Source organism: Leguminivora glycinivorella, chromosome Z (assembly GCF_023078275.1).
Source record: "Leguminivora glycinivorella isolate SPB_JAAS2020 chromosome Z, LegGlyc_1.1, whole genome shotgun sequence".
NCBI classification, from domain to species: Eukaryota; Metazoa; Arthropoda; class Insecta; order Lepidoptera; family Tortricidae; genus Leguminivora; species Leguminivora glycinivorella.
In genome coordinates this window covers 37,276,587-37,283,993 of record NC_062998.1, presented here as the reverse complement: position 1 = coordinate 37,283,993, position 7,407 = coordinate 37,276,587, and positions in this window count along the sequence as shown.

Sequence of the window (7,407 nt, the reverse complement as noted above, 5' to 3'; positions counted from 1 at the left end):
CATAATACACGGTGTAACATGAGGAAACGGTATACTCTTGGTTCGACACATTCGTTTTTCGTCACGTTCCTAAATTTGTCCGATTCTGCTTTCGTCAGTCATTCTTTATTCATCACGATCGTGGATGGTCTTTCTCGACTACGGTCAATGTCGTTGTTCATCTTTATCTTAATTCGTCTCGTTCTTTACTCGTCATAATCTTCTTTCGGCATGTTCGCTGTTAAATCTATGTTTTTTCGAAGTCTTAGGTCGGTACCAACTTAGAATATGATCAAATACGAAATGACGAAAAACGATTGAGTCGAAATAAGAAAAAGGCCAACAACTCATTATGGTCAAAGACGATAATGACTGCAGACTAATGAATCAAGAATGGCTGACGAAAGCAGAATCGGACCAATTCAGGAACGTGACGAAAAACGAACGTGTCGACCTAAGAGTATACCGAGGAAACCGAATAATATTAAAAGCGTACTCCTCATCATATTAGAGTTAATATCTGGGCGACCGAGCTTCGCTCGGTTCTATTTTGATATATCACGTCTTTAGATAAAAAAAAAACTCTTATAAATACAAAAACAAAAAAAAAGACAAAAAACTAAAACTTAATTTCTGGCCGGGATTCGAAACCCTGACACCTACGATCTATCTGCGTACATTAGACCGACCTCGTACGACTGAGCTAAGCGGAATCGATGCGCGCGCGGCGAAATTAACGACCATATTTAACGTTTACTAATGCGAAAGAAAATCTCATGAAAACTCGAAAATTCGCGTTTTCCGGGATCTAAGGCTACGCTAGATCGATTTTTCACCCCCGAAAACCCCCACATAACAAATTTCAGCGAAATCGTTAGAGCGGTTTCCGAGATCGTCGGTATATATAAATAAATAAATAAATAAATATACAAGAATTGCTCGTTTAAAAGTATAAGATAAGCATTAAAAAAAATAACAATTAATTACTTATTATTATTTCTCAGATATGAAAAAATTAAGAACTCGGCCATTTTTTTTCAAAGTTGTCCACCCCACTTTTTTTGTAATATGGGTATTTTTTTACGCGATTCATACTCAGACTCGCGAGGTCTTTCAATTCTAATAGGAGAAAAAAATGTCCAACAATTTCCATACATTATTCAAACCTTCCATTCCGTTACCGCCATACAAAATGTATGATGAAAAAATGGTAACGGAATGGGGTAAAAAAGCTTGGGAGACTTTTTTCTCCTATTAGGATTGAAAGAGCTCGCGATTCTGAGTGGAAACCACGTAAAAGTTATCAAATCCAAAAAAAGTGGGGTCACATTACAAAAAAGTATTTTTTTTCTGGAAAACTTTTATTTTAAGTGCCAGTTTTACTAATAACATTTACTTTTTTGACGACCGGTCTGGCTCAGTCTGTAGTGACCCTACCTGCTGAGCCGCGGTCCTGGGTTCGAATCCCGGAAAGGGCATTTATTTGTGTGATGAGCACAGATATTTGTTTCTCAGTCATGGATGTTTTCTATGTATACAGAGTGGGGCCTGTAACAAAGGCGAAAAATTGAACTGTAGGCTATTCTCCTTTGTTCAGTGACTTTTAAAAATTATGAAGTATTTAAATTTTTAATTTTTCATACAAAATAAATATTAGCTTCAATGTACGCCATTATTGTTGTCATTGACATTGTCTGTCACACTTTAGACTTAACAGAATTCGCAAAGATGATAAAATCAAAATACAAGTTATTTTTAAAAGTCGCCGAACAAATGTTGATCAGTATAAGGAGAATAGCCTAGAGTTCAATTCTTCGCCTTTATTACAGGCCCCACTCTGTATAAGTATTTACATATTTATATATATCGTTGTCTGAGTACCCACAAGCACAACACAAGCCTTCTTGAGCTTACCGTGGGCCTCAGTCAATCTGTGTAAGAATGTCCTATAATATTTATTTATATTTTATTTATTTATTTTTATGTGAAAATACATTCAAAAAAACTAAAAAAAGATTTTTTTTAGCGAAATTTGCGTGACCTCTTATATAACATTTTATCTTTACTTTGCCCTCAGAAATGCGCATTTAAAATCTTTCGGTTTTCTTATGTTACACCGTGTATAATATAATAATGCGAAAAATTCAATGCAGGTATTACAAGTGCAAAACTTAAAGTTGCGAAAGATTCAACCGAAGATCCGCAAGGAAATATGTATACTATGTTTTTGAAAAATAAGGGGGAAATAGTGGCCGCGGTCGAAGTGGTACAACGGTTTAGCACGTCAGCCGCGATAGCTGGAGACCCGGGTTCGATTCCCGGCTTCGCCCCCAGTGGGCTTGATCGCTTTTTCTATAGTGTATGATATCTATTTCAGTTTATAATTTATATATTTCGTAAAATAATTTGATTTGTTACATACTTCGAAATACAGGGGAGTTTGAAAGATAGGTAATGCACAATTGCACATGTGTCTAGCCCTGTGTCTGTCAAATTTGACTGCCCCGGTTTGTCTACACTTTAGAAGACCTAAAAGTACAAAGTACCATCGGCAGCACTGTTCGTTGTACGTTTGTTATCCTTATTACAAGGGCATAAAGCCTACCGATGATAAGTTGAGTGTTGCTGTTAGTATTACCTATTAAGCATTAGGCCTTTTTCAGAATTTAGGACCCCCCAATTAGCGTAAAATATTAACAAAAATTAACTCACTGCCAGTTTTGTGACGATAATTAAGCATGAAATTTCAATAAAAATATTGTTTTTGTGTTAATTTCATAAACTTTAAGCTATGATATACATTCAGATTATGAAAAAAGTATTTTTTTAAACAGATTTTATGCTTAATTGTCGTCACAAAACTGACAGCGATTTAAGGTCAGTGTGGAGAAGACCGTCTACCCAAAAAGACCGTCTACTGAATATAACTTTTGTATTTATATATCTATCACTTCTTACACCTCCGAAGGTACACCAGTTTTTCATCCTTAATCCATTGGTCTTCAATAGATATCCCTAGGACGAACACTATATTTTTCCCCTCACTTGCTCGGAAACACGTGTTTTGTCCTTCAATACCAGCGGGTAAAAACGCATTTTATCCACTAGTGGGTAAAGTAATTTGACCTTGAATAAAGTCAAATTTACTGCTTTAAAATTGTTAAAAGTAGGTGAATCTTAGTAATAAAGATAATTTACCACCTGTGGAACTACTGGAAGCAGTGATAAACGCATTGTTTGCGTTGTAGTTTCCTCGCTGTAGTTAGGGGAAAAGTTTTGTGTTACACTCGGGTGCAAATGTATTTTACTTCTCGCGTGTTAAAAAACTTCAGGATTCTATTCTCGAACCACTCGCTTCGCTCGTGGTTCAACTATAGAATCCTTTCACTTGCTCGTTTTTCAATTCCACACTCGGCGTTAAAATACAACTTTGCCCCCTTGTATAACAAATAACTATTGTAGTTAACAAAAAACTTGATTCGTGTTTCAAACTCGACCATCGAGTTCAAAGGTTATGCAAAAAAATAAAATAAAATAGTAGCAGTTGGAATATTTGTGCATTATGTATGTAACGTATTAATTTAATAATCTTTCCTCCTGTCTAGTGCAATTAATGCTCATAAAACGCGTTCAATTTATTGTTTTATGTCCTGAAATATAAAACTTCGAAATTGTGCCTAGTCGGAAAGACCGTTACGTCATATAAGAGTAAGTTACCTTTTTTAGGCTTTATGAGAAATAAGTCTAGTTTAAACGGGTGTTGTAGGATAATTTTAATTATAAGTTTCGGCTTTGTTTTTGTCTGGACTTGAAAAAAGAAGGTTATCAACCTTATTTACGGGAATGAACATGATTTTGATACTTATTTCCATATGAAATTACGCGACAACGAGCACTATTAGACGGTCTTTCCGTACTCAGCGCGTGGGGACAGTCAACCCACCGAGCCTTGAAAAAAGTGATTTTTAGCACATAAGTTTAATTTAATTACTGATGTGCCAACGGAAAATTTCCAAAATTCTGAAATTTTCACATAGTAAAACTTCGGAAACTTTCCATACTTTGTATGGACAATTGTATGCATGGAAACTTTCCATTTCATAAATTTAAATTCCCTTTATTTTTTGTGAAAGTTTCGTGAATTTTTCAAGAAATTTAAGATTTTTTTGGAAAGTTTCCGCAACTTGCACACCACTAACTTCACCAAAGTATTATAAAATCTGTATAGAATATAAAATTTGTTAGCCCATAGGACCATGCGGATCACTCTAGACCACTTTAATAGTCTATTTTTATCCACTCAAACTTTATTTCAAATAGAGTATGCCGGTCTTGCCCGCACTGACCTTAATTTGGGGGACCCAAATTCTGAAAATGCACATTAACCAAAGTAGATATACCTTAGATTAGATATGCCTTAAGGCATTAAGTCCGCAATTTGTACACTTTTTTTTAAGTGTGCAATAAAATTTAAATAATTAAATATACCCGTAGTATACAGCCTGACCAGAAATATATGACTACGCGCCATGTTGCGGAATTTCATTACAACTATTTTCTTCATACTAAACTGAACCACACTGAACTGTCAATCATCAATTGTCATCAGAATAACAGCGCCCTCCTGACAATAGTCATATATTTCAAGGACTGACAAAATATTTTCTAGCAGGTTTGGAGGTAAAACCTGACCACGGTAACCAATATAAGATGTGGGAAGAATGTACTCCTTCCCCTGATAAAGGTTTAAGAACATCGTTTCCGCTCGCTTGGACACCTCATTCACCTTGAAGATAGAGCATTTGGCCTTTAGTACCGTTTGGTACCAAAATTTCGTAACTGCGGGCCGATTTTTGAGTCTCACGCGTTCGAATTAAGAAAATTGTCACTGAAAATAATAAGCAAGTCACCGTTTTCAACCGGTATTTTAGTGACGAAATCCCGTATGCGAGATTCAAAAATCGCCATCCTGGCTACAAACAGTACAAATCGGGAATCTTGATTCCCATTTTGTAGCCGGTTACGGCGGTTATGTATTGGACCAGAGTAGTACCGTTTGGTAACTAAGTTTTGTAACTGACTGTTTGTAGCTGGTTACGTATTGGCCCAGACTTATCTCATCAGAGTTTCTACCAAATCGAAGTTAGGATGGTGTACAAACGGACAGACAGACGGACAGAACGAAACTATAAGGGTTCCTAGTCAACCTAGTTGACTACGGAAGGCTAAAAATGTACTAATGTCAGCATTATTTATTCGAAAAAATCATGTATCCATGACGGCAAAAAAAAAACCATTTTATAACCAGTTACAATTTTTTCCTATTTGGAAGTTGATTACCAACCATGGCTACGAATCGGTAATGATTATTATTTCCCGTTCCGGAAGTCCCAATTTGAAGCCAGTTACGAATTGGGATTTTTTTCTCGTTTCGAAGCTGGTTAGTGGTTAGTTGGTTACCAATTTTTAGTTACGAAACGGTACTAAAGGACACTTGGGCAGTTGAAACTTAGCTATGCGCTATCCCAAATATCGTTGAGTGGATAATGTAGAGAACTCCGATTTTGGGTCACCGCGCCAGCCTAATGAAATGTAATTTTTCCTACATTCGGTTGATCGCACTTTTTAAATCTGGCTATTGCCTTTCTTGCCGTCATCGGTGCTGGGACGTCTTGTTGGAGCTTGGAGCCCTATCGGCATAGTTGCACATCATGCGCTATAAGCAAGCAGCATAATAATGAAGGTGTATATTTACCTATTTTATACTTATTTTCCAGCAAACTACATTAGGTATGCATATTTTCTATATTCCATTTCAAATACGAAGGCCCGACAGTACTTGAAAGTTAATAAAAGGGCTTATAATGTTTGTCCTTTGTTATCTAATTAGAAGAACTTCAAATTATCACGCGTCGGTGCAAACTGCATACCTACAACTAATGCCACACCAAAAAAGGGTCTGGCCAGATATATTTTGTTTCACTAATCCTATTGTTTACGCTTAATGACTATCGGGAGTTCGTATTTGAAATTGAGTACCTATACCTACTCATGGTGTCATTCTTAAATCCTTCACAATCTAGTGCCCCATATAAGGGTCACGATGCGATGAACTATCTCCATAACTCGGTGGCTACTAAGATACGACAAACTGTCCTAAACTTACCCAATATATTATTAATAAAACATTATACCTAGGCAATTAGGCATATCGGCTCTTCTATTGAATTTTAATTTCACACAATTGAGGGGCCTATTACCGTCTATCGTTTTACTATTATTTTTTTAAGTTACTTTTAATCATAGTATTTGTCTGTATATTGTGGATAAATTATGATCTCTTAAAAAAAATAGTAATTAATATACAAAAAAAACATTTAAGTTAATAAAAACATATTATTATACTATTATAAAATTAGATTACGTATACTAAAGACTGTATCGTTAAGTATGAAGACAACTTTAAATGGCCGTATTTAATTGCTATTATATTTTTTCTTATAACAAAACATGGGCTTAAGGCACTGGTCCCACCGCGAGCTAGTAAGCTATGAGCTATCGGCTATAAAAACGAACAAAAGATAAGCACCCCCGTGCAAATAAAAGAGACACGACGATATTGATAGCTCACCGCCGGGCGAGTAACTATAAACATCGCCGTGTCTCCTTTATTTGCACGACGGTGCTTATCTTTTGTTCGTTTTTATAGCCGATAGCTCATAGCTTACTAGCTAGCGGTGGACCAGTGCCTAATAAGTCACATAATAAGGTACGAATTTTGTCCTAGAAAGTCTACGTAAAGCATATGGTTTAGACAGTATTGACTTAATCCTCCCGAGTACCAATTACGATTTCGGACAAATGCTACTAGAAAATTCACAAATTGCGTACAAGACGATACGATTGCGAAAAAAAATTGTACGGTGCGAACTTCAACTACACATGATCCACAAAGCAGAATATCTGGGGCCCGTTTCTCAAAAGGTACAAGCCTTGAATTACAAATGTGTTTCCATGACAACCCATACGATTTGACAGTTCGCGCACTTGTAATACAAGCTTGTACCTTACGAGAAACGGGCCCCTGGACATAGACTAGCCACTGTTATTTGTAAAAAATAAAGTTTAGGATCTGTGTATGGCGGCCATTTAGAAAACCTGGCATGGCGCTTACGCTAATTCCGACTTTGATGTCGAATTTATCTATCATACGGTATTTATATCGATCTGTAGGGCAATCATGGTCGCGCGATAGATGATAAAACATCGGGCCGTCCCAATCGCATTTACAAATAGTGCGATAGGGACGGCCTGCTATTTTATCATTATCGCGCGACCATAATTGCCTGCCTGGTTTAGAGACTGTTCAAACACCATGAATGTATATTAGACTTTGGCCTATGGCCAATTTTTTGATCTGTCTCTGTC